General features: G+C 34.4%; 1 pseudogene; it reads right to left on the bottom strand.

Annotated features, from left to right (window-relative positions):
- Positions 1 to 16,393: 16,393 nt before the first annotated feature.
- LOC107828092 (large ribosomal subunit protein uL3-like) lies at positions 16,394 to 17,636 on the bottom strand (annotated as a pseudogene).
- Between the last annotated feature and the right edge of the window lie 395 nt (positions 17,637 to 18,031).

The following is an 18,031-nucleotide window of genomic DNA, read 5'->3' as shown; positions in this document are numbered from 1 at the left end:
AACTAGTGAATTTCTGTTTTAAATAAATTAGTAAGTGATAGCTTCTCCTTAATCGTTAAAAGATTTAGGAGTTTGAAATTATAACATCAATAAATGGAAGCAATAAGTATGAATCGTAATCATGTAAGTAAACCAAAATCATAAGTCTACTAGTGTATGTGCCAAGACCTGGTGTCACAAGTATGTGGGCAATCTAGTAGAATATACAAAACCATGCTAGCCTACTGTATGAAAGGAAGTAGACAGAAAATAAGACATAAGAGAGACTTTAGTTGCTGCAGAATGGCTCAAAAGGGCAGCTCACCGGGAAGTCTCAAGCTGGGGAATCAAGTCTACGTGCCAGACTAGTGGCCAGATGCACCTGCCTCAAATCCTGTACAATAAAGTACAGAAGTGTAGTGTGAGTATATAAAAATATGTACCGAATAAGTATCTAGTCTAACCTCGAAGAAGAAGTCACGAGGGGTCGACTTCGACACTTACTAGGGCCAACAATATAATAATGTGTAATTCTAACTAAGCATGATATGCAGAACTAACAATAAACTCAGAACAAGAAATAACTGAACAGTTCTTCTATCGTAATTAAGAACCCAAAGCACTTCCTTCATTTTAAACAATTGATCTCTAAAACAGTAAATTTATACCAATTATAAAAGGGTTTCCAGTTCTATTATCACACACAAATTCCACCGAGGAGGTTCGACCCGATCCAACATAAAGAATGTAAACTATGCACTGTCGAGAGTCGAACGGCGCGAACCATAGATGCATCTATTAACCTGCCGAGGCGAACGGCTCGCTCCCATGAGAGTAGTGGAAATAGTTACCCCGCTCGCGGAATATACTTGCGACGCGGTTAAATATAAACATACGTGACTTTTCTCAATTCTTTTCAAAATAATAATTTACTTGAAACCTTTGAAATGTTGAAATCCTCACATTAGTTCCATTCAACGCAAACCCATAAATATGTTTAGGTAACGGTATCCACAAAGCATGGTGTAAGCCTAAAACTACCTGGACATAACAAAAATAGTAGCTACGTATGGACTCTCGTCGCTTCGTGCGTATGTAGCCCCCACAAATAATCATATATTAATTAAGTTCACCTATGGAGAAATTTTCCTCTTACAAGGTTAGAAAAGAGACTTACCTCACTTCAAGGCATACTTTCCGGTCCAAGCTTATGCCCGAACACTCAATTTGGTGCCGAACAATCAAAAATTATCCAAATAGTGTGAATACTAATAAATATATGCTTAAAAGTTCATATCCCAACTATTTAAGTAATTTCCCAACTCTAAATGCAAGATTCTTAAAATTCACCCCCGGGTCCGGATTCCGAAATTTTTTGAAGAAAGTTGTTACCCATAACCTTAGGAACACAAATATATGATTTTCATTTAATTCCATAATCATTTTCATGGTAAAACTCTTTTTTATCAAAAACCTAGGTTTTCCTCTAAACTCATAATTTTCACTAATTTACATGTTATAATCTACCCATAAACTATGTATTAAACTCACATTAGGTAAATATTACTTACCTCACAAAGCTAGGTCGAACTCTCCTCCTTAAGAGCTCTTAAATCGCCCAAGAGTGTAATAAATGACTCCAAAAATGCCTAAGTCCCAATTTTTTAAACTCATTGCCCAGCTGGCCCCTTCTTCGCGAACGCGAAAGAGGCCTCGTGTTCGTGAAGGCAAAGGACTCAGGCCCCCCGAAGACCCTTCATCGCGAATGCGACCAAGGTCTCGCGAATGCGGAGGTTAGCTTGGCCTACCCTTCGCGAACGCGAAGAACAAAGCGGCTCCCCAGCCCAGCTCAGCTACTCTACGCAAACGCGAGTCGCCTTACGCGAACGCGAAGGTCACTGGCCCAGATCTTCGCGAACGCGGACTAGCTATCGCGAACGCGTAACACATTTTCCCCCTAACCCCAACTCCTTCTATGCGAACGTGATGGTCCCTTCGCGTTTGCGAAGAAGGAAACCAGAACTGGGCATTTCTGGTTTCTCACACTTTGCTCTGAGGGGACCGAAATTCACCCGAGTCACTCGGGACCCCGTCCAAAGGCACTAACAGGTCTGTAATCATAATACGAACTTGTTCGAACTCTCGAAACACGAAAAACAACAACGAAACCAAGAATCATACCCCAAAACCAAATTGAATCATATTTTGAACTTCAAGTTTTCCAAATTCGCCGAATGCGCCGAATCATACTTAGACTACTCGGAACGATACCAAATTTTGCGTGCAAGTCTTAAATAATATTACGGAACTATTTCTGATCTCGGAACTCAATTCGGACCTCGATATCACCAAAATCCGCTCCAAACCAAATTTAAAGGACTTTAAAGTTTTTCAAGAACCAACTTTCGCTATTAGGCGCCAAAATGCTCTCGGGTCATCCAAAACCCGATTCGAACATACGCCCAAGTCCGAAATCATCATACGAACATATTGGAACCGTCAAATTCCGATTCCGAAATCGTTTACTCAAAATGTTGACCGAAGTCAAACTTGGCCTTTTAAGCCAATCTTAAGGAACCAAGTGTTCCGATTTCAACCCGAACTCTTCCAAATCCCGAACTAACCATCCCCGCAAGTCATAAATCAGTAAAAGCAAGTACGAGAAGTCTTATCTTGGGAAACGGGATTCCAGAAGGCAAAACGATCGGTCAGGTCGTTACATTTGATTAATGTTTAAACTTATTAATAATGTTTTTGAGTATTATTTATTTATTATCTTTATTTTATTTTTTACACTACTCAAAGTATAAATTTTCTCACACTATCTCCACCTCCTCTTTCTATTTTATTTCTCTTACTATAAAATTTGATATAATTATTTCATCTAGTATTTAATTTAATAATAAAAAAAAAAAAATAGAAGTGCATATGTGCATACTTATACTTTACCAAAATCTCAAGTTATTGTTTCGTTTTTGGAGTTTTTTTTTCAATTCAAAAGCTTGGATAAGTTTTTGTTTGATTTTGTTTAACAAAATATATAGATAGAAGAATATAAACTATTATTATTATTATTATTATTATTATTATTATTATTATTATTATTATTATTATTATTATTATTATTATTATTATTATTATTATTATTACACATAACAAAAAAAAATACATAAATCTTAAAGATATAGCATAACGCATAAGAGTTATTTGAAGCGTAAATTTATGTTCTCCTTTATTTTCAATATAGAATATTGATTTTTAATTTTATTTTAAATTTTCGTTATTTATTGTGTGAAAGAGTAATTTACTATTTTTTAACAGTTCATATATATTTATTTATTTCGTCTTCCTTTTTGTTATAATTCTTATAGCTTTTATATCCATGAATGTTTTGATGGATTTGTCTTCTCTTCTTCTTTTTTTTTTTGCCTTAATTATAGTATTCTATATGACATGTGCATCTTTATAGAAAATTGATACGGCTTTTAATTATCTTAATAAATTCATACTTTTCCTTTTTTGCATATTTACCGGGACAAAAGAAACTACTTAGCTGGATATAAAATAATTAAAGATCCATAACAAAATTGAATTGAAGATTGCCATATAACGTCAAAACTAATTATTTTTAAAAAAACTAAGATTTCCATTAAATTGGATTCCATATCAATTATATTTTCTTATTTGAAAATCTCCTCCTATATTCCTATTTTAAAAATGCCAAGTGGCTTTTTAATAGCTTGCCACTTGGCTTAACCATAATGATATTTATATATATTAACTTTATTCCTTTAATAAATGTAAGAATTGTCGGGACAAAATAAACTACTTAGCCGGATATAAAACAATTAAAGATCCATAACAAAATTGAATTGAAGATGGAATTTTTACCTTCCTATACACTATTTGAAACCTTATTACCCTCCCTACTCAAGTTTCAATTAAATTACATGGTCATATACAATTTACCAATTATGTACAAATAAGTTTTAAATGAGTATCCCTTTATATTAGGAATTGAATAAAGAATATCAGTTATTTTCTTATCCCTTTATACTTTCTCTCTCTCTCTCTCTCTCTCTCTCTCTCTCTCTCTCTCTCTCTCTCTCTCTCTCTCTCTACTCTCCTTCTCATTTTTTCCCGAATTTATTTTTTCCAGTTGATGTTCTCTGATTTTTTTTATGTTTTTTTTGTTGTATAGAGTTTTAATGGAATTCATCAATGGATTTCAATCGTTTTAACTTAGCAATTTCCTTTCATGTTGCACAATTGGTTTTCAAACTGAAATTGTCAATCAATAAATTTTGAAGGTGTTTGACTTTCCACCATTGACATCCATTGAAAAACTTTGAAGCTTTGAAATCAAATTTGGTTTTTCAAAAGCTGTTATTTGTTTGGAATGAGTGTTGTTGCAAGCAATTGAGAATATTATTTGGAGTTTATATCTCAATTTTGAGGGTGTTTTGGTGAAGATTAGACTTGATTTTGGCTTAATTTCATATTGAAACTCTTCGAAGAAGAAGAAGAAGAAGAAGAAAAATACATGACATACAATATACTTACGAAATTGTAGTAAAGTTATACAATATACTTATGAAATTGTAGTAAAATTGTAGTATAATTGTATGTGAATTGTATTTTATTGTAGTTATATTTTTTTTATTTGAATGTTATATGAAAGTTGAAAAATAGTTGTATAATATATGAATCGTTATATAAAATTTGTATTTAAGTTATCAATACTATCTTTTTACATAAAATTGTTGATATGTATCAAAATTGTATTAAGAGAGTAAGTTTTGATTGGAATTTTAGAGAGGAAGCACACACCACAGACAAAATATATACAAATCAGATATAAAATATATACAAAATACATATTGTATAAAATTTATATTTAAGTTGTATGATATTGTAGTTGTATTTAACTGGGTAGAAATAATGTATGAAAGTTGTAGATAAGTTGTAAATAAGTTGTATAATATATAATTAGTTGTATGAAATTTATTTTTATATACATGGGTATCAATTGAGATACATATGTCGTAAAGACATTTTTCAACCAATTTCAGTTACGAATTTTGATTCAAACCAGTCCAAATCATTTTCAATTTTTTTCAACTTTTGTATATAACTTTGTCCAAGTATTTTCGATAAATTCCAGCCACACCCACTCAAAAACAACTAACAAATTTTAGATTTCAAAGTTGAAGTTGAATATTTTGAGATTTTTAATTGAAACTTTGCAAATTTTAGTTTTCTTTCTCGACTTCACCAATAAAAAGACTTTCAATGCTGAGATAATTAAAGTAATCGACTTTAATGATTGAATAAATTTTTCCGTTTAAAATTTTTGGAATGAAAATTCCTATCTTCTTTTAAGTTAATTGTTGCTAACTCAGTTGTTGTGTCGTAATACTTAAATTTTTGTGATGAAATCTGCTACTGGACTTGATTGCTAAATATTTTCGATCCGGAGAGAAGAGGGGAGAGAGGAGAGAAAAATAAAAAAGGGTGTAACTAAATCTCTTGATTGAAGGCACTAATAATGGATTGGGAGCCTTTTAAGGTGGAATGTATATAATTTATAAGTAATCCTTGTTTAGGACGGGTAATATACGAAATTAGAAAAATTTTGATAAATAAATTTTAAATATTATATAGGAACAAAAAAATCCCATTGAAGATTTTCATATAAGAGTCAAAACTAAATTTAAGAAAAACTAAGATTTCTATTAAATTGGATTCCATATAAGTTCAATTTTCTTATTTGAAAATCTCCCCCTAAACTCACTTTAAGAATGCCAAGTGACTTTTTAATAGTTTGCCACTTGGCTTAACTACAATGCTAACTATATATGGTAACTTTATTTTTTTAATATAATATATATAGAATTTGAAAATCTCCTGTTATATTCCTATTTTAAAAATTTCAAGTAACTTTTTAATAGCTTGCCACTTGGCTTAACCATAATACTAATTATATATGGTAACTTTATTCCTTTAATAAATATAAGATTTGTCGGGACAAAAAAAATTACTTAGCCGGATATGAAACAATTAAAGATCCATAACAAAATTGAAGTGAAGATTGTTATATAAGAGTCAAAACTAAATTTAAGAAAAACTAAGATTTCCATTAAATTGGATTCCATATAAGTTCTATTTTCTTATTTAAAAATCTCCCCCTAAACTCACTTTAAGAATGCCAAGTGACTTTTTAATAGTTTGCCACTTGGCTTAACCACAATGCTAATTATATATGGTAACTTTATTTCTTATATATATATATATATAGAATTTGAAAATCTCCTGTTATATTCCTATTTTAAAAATTTCAAGTAACTTTTTAATAGCTTGCCACTTGGCTTAACCATAATACTAATTATATATGGTAACTTTATTCCTTTAATAAATATAAGATTTATCGGGACAAAATAAACTACTTAACCGGATATGAAACAATTAAAGGTCCATAACAAAATTGAAGTGAAGATTGTTATATAAGAGTCAAAACTAAATTTAAGAAAAACTAAGATTTCTATTAAATTGGATTCCATATAAGTTCTATTTTCTTATTTGAAAATCTCCCCCTAAACTCACTTTAAGAATGCCAAGTGACTTTTTAATAGTTTGCCACTTGGCTTAACCGCAATGCTAATTATATATGGTAACTTTATTCTAATATAATATATATATAGAATTTGAAAATCTCCTCCTATATTCCTATTTTAAAAATGCCAAGTAGCTTTTTTATAGCTTGCCACTTGGCTTAACCATAATGCTAATTATGTATGGTAACTTTATTCCTTTAATAAATATAAGATTTGTCGGGACAAAATAAACTACTTAGCCGGATATGAAATAATTAAAGATCCATAACAAAATTAAAGTGAAGATTGCTATATAAGAGTCAAAACTAAATTTAAGAAAAATTAAGATTTCCGTTAAATTGGATTCCATATAAGTTCTATTTTCTTATTTGAAAATCTCCCCCTAAATTTACTTTAAGAATGCCAATTGACTTTTTAATAGCTTGCCACTTGGCTTAACTACAATGCTAATTATATATGGTAACTTTATTTCTTATATAAGAAAAACTAAGATTTCTATTAAATTGGATTCCATATAAGTTCTATTTTCTTATTTGAAAATCTCCCCCTAAATTCACTTTAAGAATGTCGAGTGACTTTTTAATAGCTTGCCACTTGGCTTAACCACAATGCTAATTATATATGGTAACTTTATTCCTTTAATATATATATAGATACAGATGTCTATTTGAACAGTCAACAAAAAAATTTCTTTGACCAAGTATTTGCAAATATCGTTTAAATATATAGAATTATTAATTATATAGTTTGTAGTATTTTTTTTACATAATTTTAAACGTGTAAATTTTATTTTGAAAATTCTGAAAATTATATGTTCGAATTCACACAAAAAAAATTAATTAATTTAATCCTTGTCCTCTGAATTGTATTACAGAGAATGGAATTGACAGGGAATAATTAATTTCTTGACCAATTAATACGCCAAGTGTCAACCTCCGAATACTTTTTCAGGTCAGTAAAGAACAAGACTGATTTTCTTCTCGTATTTTGCTTTTGTGTAACGACGTCTTCTAAATCAAGTTGTACATATGATATTTTTAATTTTTATTTAACAGTCTTATCGCCGAAATTCACTAGCCCTACTAATACGAGCTTGCATCGGGTAGAGACTATTAAAGGATAAAGCGCTTCTATGATGAACTTTTTAAGTCTCAAAAATCAAACCCAGGTCCCTAGTTAAAAGTTCTTAGTACGTTGTATGTTATCAAAAAACTTTTGATGAGCTTAATTTTATGTCAAAATCCGGAATATTAATCATTAAAGTAGTATTCTGTGGGGGATTAAAAACCACGATTAGAAGAAAAAGCACTACTTAAAAGATAAGGAAAAGAAAGCGACACAACGCAAGTGTGAATGAGCGACTTGAACTATAAGCATATCCAAAAACTTTAAATCAGTGAGAGAAAGTTGTTGGACTTGGTCTTTACTCTTTAGCCTGATTGGCATGCCCAACTACCTATTAAATACTGTGGCTATGTAGAATTCAAGTGTAAAACATGATAGATGTATATATTAGGTGCGGGTGCGGGTTCGATCAAACTCAATTGTCACATTTTTTTTTTCCGAGGGATAGAAGAGTTTTTTCAATTTAAGTGACATTATTCGAAATGAGATTATTTATTTAATTAGAGTCGCCACTTGGAATATTTGTTATGGTGTCCCAAGTCACCGGTTTATTTTAAAATCCCAAATCGAGGAAATTGACTCTTATTTATGGTTTGCGAACACAGAAGATCGGGTAAGGACATCTGTTAACCCGCGAGAAGGTGTTAGGCATTCCCGAATTATGTGAATTTAGCACGGTCGCTTCAATCATACCTGGATTAATTATTAATTACATGTTTAAGAATCTATGTGTGTTTTATCTTTTACCGCTTTTAAATTATGGCGTTATGGATTTATCTTTGAAACGGATCACGTGTGTGTAAATCCATTTTATTTGGGATGCTAAAATCATGTCACGCGTACGTGTACCCGATTAATCACGCTTTATTATTCTTAAGGATTGTTTGGCCCAAAGTCGCGTGAACGCATACCTTGATTATTTTGGGAATCATAATTATGTCATGCGAACGTGTACACAATCACGATAGTAAATTAAAAGTCTGCCTAAGTATTCTATGAATATTTCATGAGTTGATTATTTTTCTAAGATTTTAGATTATTGGGAAAGTCCGAGAATTATGGAATTATTGATGGAAAATGTAGTAAATTAGTTATGGAAAGGCGGGCTAGCTTATTCAATTATTTAAGAAAAAGGGTTAGAATTGTTATACTGGGTGGAATGAAGTTCAGCTTATTGAGGCCCAAATTCTTCTCTTTCATTATAGTCCAAAACTAGATTATCATATGTCAACCAATCCTAACTAATTGCCAAATCTTCACGGCCCAAAATAAATTTACAAACAAATCACATGGCTTAATTTATTAACTAATTAACCAAATATAAACTCTAAAATTTAATCAGCAAAACAATCAAAACTCACGGCAAATCAGGATAGGAAACAATGAAAATTCTTCAACAAATACCACAAGCAAACACATAAACAGAGATTCATGAACAACCATAATGAAAAGATCGACCAAAAAAATATAAATCGAAAGAGGCAAGAACGGACCTCAATCAACCGCAATTTTCATTTAAAATGGGAGCTCTCAAATCCAAGTACAATGAAGAGATTCGACTTAATACTTCTCCTAGAGATCTGAACCAAGATTGGAGACTTCTAAATGCGACATCTCCGGAACCTTGAACCGACGAACTCGAACATCACCTCACTTTAACGATGGTTTGGGAACTGATTTTGGACTGATTTTGAAGCTGTTTTCAAGCTATTTCCCAATTGGTTTTGCTGCTCCTTTTTGGCTGGATTTTTCGAAAGAAAGAGGAAGAAAGAATAACACGAGTAGAAATTCCCTTAGTGTAGAAAAAGAAAAATATTTCTCTCTATTCCCTCCTTTTTTTTTTCCATTTTTCTCTTCTATTTATAGAAGAAATTTCGAAAATTTTCAGATTTTTTTTATTTTTTTTAATAAAAACAATTCCCACTTCCCATTTTCCTTCTTTTTAAAAAAACATATTCCCCAACTTTCTTTACTTTTATTTTCTTATTTCCCACTTTATTTACCACTTTCTTTTACTTTTATTTTTAATTTTCACTTTCTTCTATTATTTTTAAAAACAATTCTATTTTTTTTTAAAAAACAATTCCACTTTCTTTTAATTTATTTTTAATTCCCACCTACCTTTACTTTTATTTTTTTATTTTTCACTTTGTGTTATATTTTATTTTTTATTTCCCACATTCCTTTAATTTTTGTTTTAATTTCCCACTTTCTTTTACTTTTATTTTTTAATTTCCTCTTTCCTTTAGTTTTATTTTTTAATTCCCTACTTTCCTTTTCCCCCTTTTTTATATTCAAACCGAAAGTTTAAAAAAAAATAATTTTTTCCTTTTTTTCTTTTTTCTTTTTTATTTTTTATGTTTTATTTTAAATAAAGATAAAAATTAAAATAATATTAATAGTAATAATTGACCTTTTAAATTATTTTTAATTTTTACCCCATAAAAAAGGTGTAACAAAGCTAAAAACTGTAGATTAAACTCCTAAAAATATTTACATAGTAGAAAGTGACAAAAATTTAAATATAATCAAAAATTAGGTGCTCACAACATGCCCCTCTTTGCTTGGAAACATGAAGAATTTTCAGGCAAAGACAAGATGAGCGATATGACTAATTTTTGGCCATACCATTATTCAAAAAGGAAGAGATAAAGAGAAAAGAGTGCAACCGAAGCCTGGTTTTGGACAACCTACATATCCTGGGTTATAAGGGAATCATGTCGCGTGTAGTTCAAGAAAAAGGATGGAATGCTGAGTTGGAGAGCCGAGTGAGGTTCCGTCGAGGCTCCGGTCTATAGTCCTGTTATTACATCAAAATCAAAAGAAACTAAGCAAGCCTTATCAGCTATGAGTTACAAGATTTATATCTATAAGTCTTTTAAAACTTGATCTTGAGTCTTGACTAGTTATTCACGCAGACTCTGATTTGAACCTTGATACTTGCTAGCTGCAGGTGCTAGTTCATTCTTCTGCGGATTCTTCTGATTAAAACGGGAAATGTAAAGCTCGTAACTTCAGTCATGTCTTGAGCAGTCCATATCATTTCCATCTGCTTCTGCATTTGGATTCATTTCTTTTCCTTTTTTTTTCTTTATTCTGGATTGAGAATTCTTCTTTTGGTCATCTCGAACCTTGTGCCTCGAGGTAAAACCTGCTCATACACCAAAATAAATAAACAAACAAAATTTTTTCTGCCCCAATTTTCACAAGGAAAATTTCGTGAGTTATTGTAACAAAATTCTAAACTACTTCTTTATTAAAAACACTAAAGTGTCGGGAATGGTGTACCCTTTATTGTCAAAAAGATGTCTCAACTAAGGATTAGTGTACCTTATATTGGGAAAATGCTGCCAGGGAATGGTATATCCTATATTGGCAATGATATCAGGGAGTGGTGTACCCTGTATTTAAGATCAAATCAACTAGGGAGTGGAGACCCTATGTCTAAAATAAAATCAACTAGAGATTGGTGTACCCTATACTGGTAAGGAGATCATGGAGTGGTGTACCCTGCATTTAAGATCACATCAACTAGCGAGTGGAGACCCTATGTTGGAAAACATAGCTAGGGATTGGTGTACCCTCATACCGGTAAGGAAATGTAACTAGGGGTTGGTACCCTATATGTATTACTGAAATGAAATGTAACCAGGGGTTGGTACCCTGTATTACTGATATGAAATGTAACCAGGGATTAGCTCCTTGTATTACTGAAAAGAAAATATAACCAGGGGTCGGTGCCCTATATTACTGATATAAAATATAATCGGGGGTTGGGGCCCTGTATTGCTGATAAAATGCTGAATTCCCTGGGCAAAAAGGTTCTACCTGGGTTAAACTACGTAAAATAAACCTGGGCGAAGAGTACTTCTACCCGAGAATATGAGTTAAATCCCCCTAGATGAAAAGGTTCTACCTGGGTTAAACTACGTAAAACAAACCTGGGCGAAGAGTACTTCTACCCGGAAATATGAGTTGGATCCCCTAGGCGAAAATGTTCTACCTGGGGTAAGCTACGAAAAGCAAGCCTGGGCGAAGAGTACTTCTGCCAGGAAATATGAGTTGGATCCCCTAGGCGAAAAGGTTCTACCTGGGTTAAGCTACGTAAAACAAGCCTGCGCGGAGAGTACTTCTAACCAGAAATATGAACTGGATCCCCTAGGCGAAATGGTTCTACCTAAGTTAAGCTACTATAAAACAATCTGAGCGAAGAGTACTTCTACCCGGAACTATGAGCTGGATCGCCCTAGGAAAAATGGTTCTACCTGAGTTAAGTTATTGTAAAACAATCTCAGCGAAGAGTACTTCTACCCGGAATTATGAGCTGGATCCCCTAGGCGACAAGGTTCTACATGGGTTAAGCTAAGTAAAACATCATGAGCGAATAGTACTTCTACCCAAAACTATGAGCTGGATTCCCCTAGGCGAAAAGGTTCTACCTAGGTTAAGCTATGTAAAACATCCTGAGCGAATAGTACTTCTACCCGGAACTATGAGCTGGATCCCCTAGGCGAAAAGGTTCTATCTGGGTTAAGCTACGTAAAACTTCCTGAGCGAAGAGTACTTCTACCCGGAACTATGAGCTGGATCCCCCTAGGAGAAAAGGTTCTACCTGGGTTAAGCTACGAAAAACAAGCTTAGGAAAAGAGTACTTCTACCCGGAAATATGAGCTAGATCCCCTAGGCGTAAAAGGTTCTACCTGGGTTAAGCTACGTAAAACATCCTGAGCAAAGAGTACTTCTACCCAAAACTATGAGCTGGATCCCCCTAGGAAAAAAGGTTCTACCTGGGTTAAGCTACATAAAACATCTTGCTCGAAGAGTACTTCTACCCGAAAGTATGAGTTGGATCCCCCTAGGCGAAAAGGTTCTACCTGGGTTAATATATGTAAAACATCCTGAGCGAAGAGTACTTATACTCGAAACTATGAGCTGGATCCCCCTAGGCGACAAGGTTCTACCTGGGTTAAGCTAAGTAAAATATCCTGAGTGAAGAGTACTTCTACCCAGAACTATGAGCTAGATCCCTATAGGCGACAAGGTTCTACCTAGGTTAAGCTACGTAAAACATCCTGAGCGAAGAGTACTTCTACTCGGAACTATGAGCGGGATTCCCTAGACAAAAAGGTTCTATCTTGGTTAAGCTACGTAAAACAAGACTGGGCGAAGAATACTTCTACCCGAAAATATGAGTTAGATCCCTCTACGCGAAAAAGGTTCTACTTGGGTTAAGCTACGAAAATGAGAGGTATGAACAGTAGTCATGCATGCTAAAAATAAAGAAAACTGGAGATTTTGAGGAAACTTAACTTTGGTGACATCCGTCCTTTAGGAATCGCCATTCTACATTGCTTTGTTCCTGCTTCAAACAAAGAAAAATTATGAGTGTTCAAAGTGGTGGTCAGTTTGTGGCCTTGATGCCCTTACTGAGGTTGAGTGCCTTTTTAATGAATCTGTTCGCTTCAAACGAGAGCCCTGTAATCGGCCTGACCATCCTTTCTTTGCCTTTATTTTGACACAAAGTTATTCTGAAATGGATTCAAAGAAAAACAACAATGGAATAGAGAATGAGTTTAAACAAGAGGTGTCCTTTTCGGGGAACAGAAATTAAAGAAGGACTTATCTGGGAGTACATGCTGACTTCAATGAACATGACATGCCTTTTGGATTGGACGCCTGATCCTTGTAAATCGTTCGATCCTTAGAAATTCATCACAAGTTTTGCCTCGAAACCTCGAAACCTTGCTCAGGACTGTGTCGATGCCAATGACTGTGAAGATCCTCTTTTGGATCAGTAGTGCTCTTTTCTCTTCTTACCATAGTCTTATAGTGCCCTTTGCGGATTTTCACTAACAATACTCTTTCTTTTTTTCTCTGCTCGCCATCGCCCTACGGTGCCTGTGAGTGTTTTCACCAATAAGACTCTCTTATTTAATTTCTCTTATTTAGTTGTATCAGATCCAAGTAATCATATCCTCCAATTCTTGAACATTCTCGTTGATTGATCGGAAGGACTTGAAAAGGATTTGGGCAAAAAGGATTTGGATTGAATTACAACTCTGGAACCTTTCAGGCGAAACCATCGTCGAACCATTGTAATATCTGCCCCAGTATCAATTTTTTTTGGGAATGTGAATTTTTATTTTGGTGTGACTGAACCGCAGAAAGAGGCTGCCTACGTATCCTTTTGGAATCAAGTCGAACTTGTTTTGATTTTTGTTTTATTTTCTTTTTCTTCTTCTTTCTCATTTTTTTTTGTCTTCTTTGTTTTGTTTTTCTTTCTTGTTTCTTTTTTAATAACATCTTCAGGTTCCAAAGAGGGTAATCAAAGAAAGGTAACCGGCTCAAAAGGGTTAGCAAATGGTTGATAATGTTTGGATAGCGAGAATGAAAGCCTTCGTCACCCCAATCAGAGAACATTAATGCTACATAGAGGGTCAAACATAGTACCTTTTGACTGCATCCACGTTGACAAGTTGTTTCAGGGACATTTCCTTCAACGCTTCCCAGGCACAACGCTCTCTTTTGCAGTAATCTCGTTACAATGTATGGACCTTTCCAATTTGGAGCCAATTTTCCTTTAGCTTTTTCATGAGGTGGGAGGATACGTCTCAGAATGAGTTGTCCTATTTCAAATTTCCTAGGCCGCACTTTCTTGTTGTAGACACAGACCATTCTTTATTGGTACAACTCTCCGTGGCAAATTGCGGTCAATCATTTTTCATCAATCAGTATCAATTGTTCCAATCAATTCTTGACCCAATCTTTATCCTCAATCTCGGCTTCAACAGTGATCCGAAGAGAGGGAATTTCAACTTCTTCCAATTTCATTAGGACTTGGCTTAGGCCTAATGTTCCAATTCTTTATTTATTTTCTCACAAACCTTATCTTCAACACATTCTACTTCTTGATTCATTATTTCGAGGTCTGACAACGTTTTAGGATCTGGGTATAAAGTCTGCAAGCATATCATATTATTAAAATCTGTATTAACAGAACTGAAAAGAGAATAAAAAAGGTGACAAGATTAAGAAAAGAAACATTACTAGACAATGAAATATTAATTTCATTTGATTTTTTTTAAAATTTTTAAAAATAGAAGAGTTTACATCAGAAAGCAAAGCAGTGAAGTAAAATATCCGGATTACACCCTAAAATAATTCAAACGCGGAAAAGATAGCAAGACCAGCTACCGAGACTGCTATCTGACAGAGAACTTTTCAGGTTCGGCAACCATTTTTAGGTTTCTCTTCTGCTGCGGCAATGGATACTTTGGCTTTCAATGTTGGATCATCAATTCTTCAACTGCCTTTTTGAAGGTCCAACAGTCCTATGTATCATGTCCCACTACTCCAGAGTGGTATTCACATCTAGCATCAGCTTGGTGCGAGAGGGACTCGGGGTTTGGCCTGTTCGGGGCCACTGGCTGCAACAGACCTAGCCTGATTAGATTTTGAAACAAACTTGAATACGATTCACCAATATGGGTGAACTGATTCCTTCTGAGGGGCTCTCTTGGGTGAGGATTATATTGGGGAACATTTGGTTGGGGATTATATGGAGCTTAGTAGGGACGGGCATTTCTGGGAGGTGCAGCATGCCTCAAGATGCGACTCGTTTTAAAACCATTTTCGACCATTTCCCCAATTTTGATAGTTTCGGCGAATGGATTACCCATAGCGGACATCATGTTCTGGAAGTTGTCCGTCTCTTGGGCCTGTAGAAAAACCGTAACCATTTCTTCTTCGTCCATTGGAGGCTTTACCCTGGCGGCTTGCTCGTTCCATTTGACAGCATACCCACAGAAACTTTCCGCGATTTTCTTTTTTTTCAAATTGGACAAAGAGTTCTCTTTTTTTGGATTTTTTTTTCACTCTTGTTTTTTTTTCGCTCTTTGTTTTTCTTTATTTTTGTTTGTTATTTTTGTCACTCCTTTCTTTCTTTCTTCTCTTTTTTTGGATTTATTTAATGGCTATGATTGAATCCAATGGGGATTACCTACGTATCATGACGCCGCATGAATCAGATCATTACGTAGTTCAGGAATATCAGAAATAAAGTAAATAAGCTAACTCTTTTTCTAATTTATTTATCAATATATTTTTTGAAAATCATACCACAAAAGCTCCTAACAAGGAAAATATTTTGGATTTTGAATTCTCTTTTTTTATCCGATATTTTTAGACTTCTGAACAATAAAGAAAATATTTTTGGATTTTTATTATTTATTTATTTATTTTTTATTTTTTGATAATTTTCGAAAGAAAGAAAATATTTTTTTGAATTTTGAATTTTTTTTTTTGGAGAAAGACTTTTGAAAAAGGAAAAAAATATTTTTAGATTTGACGTCTCAAAGAATGACTTCTAAAGAAGGAAAAAGGAAAATATTTTTGGATTTTTAAAAATTGAGGGCCGGAACCGATGAAATTTGCCTACGTATCTCACATCCGGTGAGAATAATACCCGCGTAGTTCGGTCAGTTTTGATACAACCGGAAAAATATTCTTTTGAAGATTTTTTTTTGAACCACAACAACAACTTTTGCATTACTAATATTCTCAACTAGAATCCTCAATGCAGCAGAGAGCTTTAAAATGTCAAAATTGTCTTCTGAAACAACTGATGAAAATAAAGAGTAACAACAATAATAACTTGTTTAAAACTTGTGTTCCACCCGATGAGCTGAATACTGAAACACTTAAGCCTTCAACCGGCCATAGAATTTCTGCTTCTCTTGAGTGATCTGGAAGCGACCATGTCCAAACTTTGAGGATGTGTCGATGAACCTCAGCTTAATCTCCTCAAGAGCGACACGAGAGGTCTGGTTGAGCAGGGACTGACGAAGGGTTAAAAACCTCTTCTTAGGACCAACACAGCATCCCTTGATCAATAGGTAATCATCATTCACCACACCATAATGGGGAAATCCACCCATGGGAATAATGTCTTTCTCGGTCCTGTCAAAATCAGTTACGGCAGCATGGGACTCTTGGCCAACCTTCCCTAGTTTGTAAACCTTCTTGTTCATCTCGGTACAGTGATGGTATCCATTTTGACCAGCACGGGCAACTGTGTAGGAAACTCTAGCAGGGTGCCAGGCACCAATACAAGCAACCTTACGCAGACCCCTGTGGGTTTTGCGAGGAAGATGTGTCACACCCCAACGAGTTACAAAACATTCATAACCCTTACCCTTGGTGACACCAATGATGTTAATCATCTCATCCTTCTGAAAAACAACATCAACTGAACCTGCTTCTCGAAGAAACCATATACAAAGTCAACCTTCTGAGTAATTGTCCCACCATTCACCTGGATCTCCATCAAATGGGCTTTCTTCTGTTTCAGGCCCTTCATCTTCCTTATCTGAGTGTGAGCCAAAACACGGATGACACAAACATACTTCTTCAATTTCTCCAACTGTATTTGGATGTCCTTTTTCCCTTCATCAGTTTCATATTTCTTGGAGTATTTCAAAAAGGCCTTCTTCTTGGACTTGCACCAGTTCTTGTAGAACCTCCTCTTAAGCTCTTCACTGAGATGTTGAGCCCAGACAGTGTTCAGGCAATGAAGACCATGTGGTGTCTTCACATACCTAACAACACCAACAATCACCATTGGAGGTGTTTCAATGATGGTGACAACTTCACATGTCTCTTTCTTGTGGAGTTTTGATCCAGATTTTTCAACATCTCTAACAGTGTGTGTCATGCCAACTTTGTAGCCCAAGAAGGCAGTTAGCTTGCAGAGCTTGTTTGGATCATCCTTTGGGAATGCCTTCACATTTCCCCTGTGTCTGGCAGCACGCTTCCTGGGCAGAAATCCCAAAGAACCGTGTCTTGGATGCTCAAACTTCCTATGAGATATTTTCTCCTCCTCCTATCTGCAAGAGACGGCTACTGGGGAACTACAGGGCCTCGCTCTGCTTTTGAAGATGTTGACTCAATTGGAAATGACTTTTATTTTTCAAAAATTTCGGCAGAGTTTCGGGACTTTCCAAATACCGAGGTTCTCAGAACCGGGCAAATCTCTCTCTCCTAACTCACTCTTTATTTTTTTTCTTTTGATTTTCTTTCCCTAGTCGATCAACATGCAAGCCGAAATAAATAAATGCACAAATAGCACGTAAGATGTATCAGGATAGTCTTTTATTTCGGGTACACCTTTCCTAGACGGACTCAACCCCTGTGTTGAGTCCAAAAAGTCAAATACACGTGACACAAACAAAGGTTCCTACTAGGGATCTAGCATAAGGCTATGTTATTCTAGGTTTAAAACCCTGGGGGTGTGTTCTAGACATGGCTTACCCAAG

Source organism: Nicotiana tabacum, chromosome 23 (assembly GCF_000715075.1).
Source record: "Nicotiana tabacum cultivar K326 chromosome 23, ASM71507v2, whole genome shotgun sequence".
Taxonomy (NCBI): Eukaryota; Viridiplantae; Streptophyta; class Magnoliopsida; order Solanales; family Solanaceae; genus Nicotiana; species Nicotiana tabacum.
Note: the sequence above shows the minus strand (reverse complement) of the source record. Positions and strands in the feature narration are given on the sequence as shown.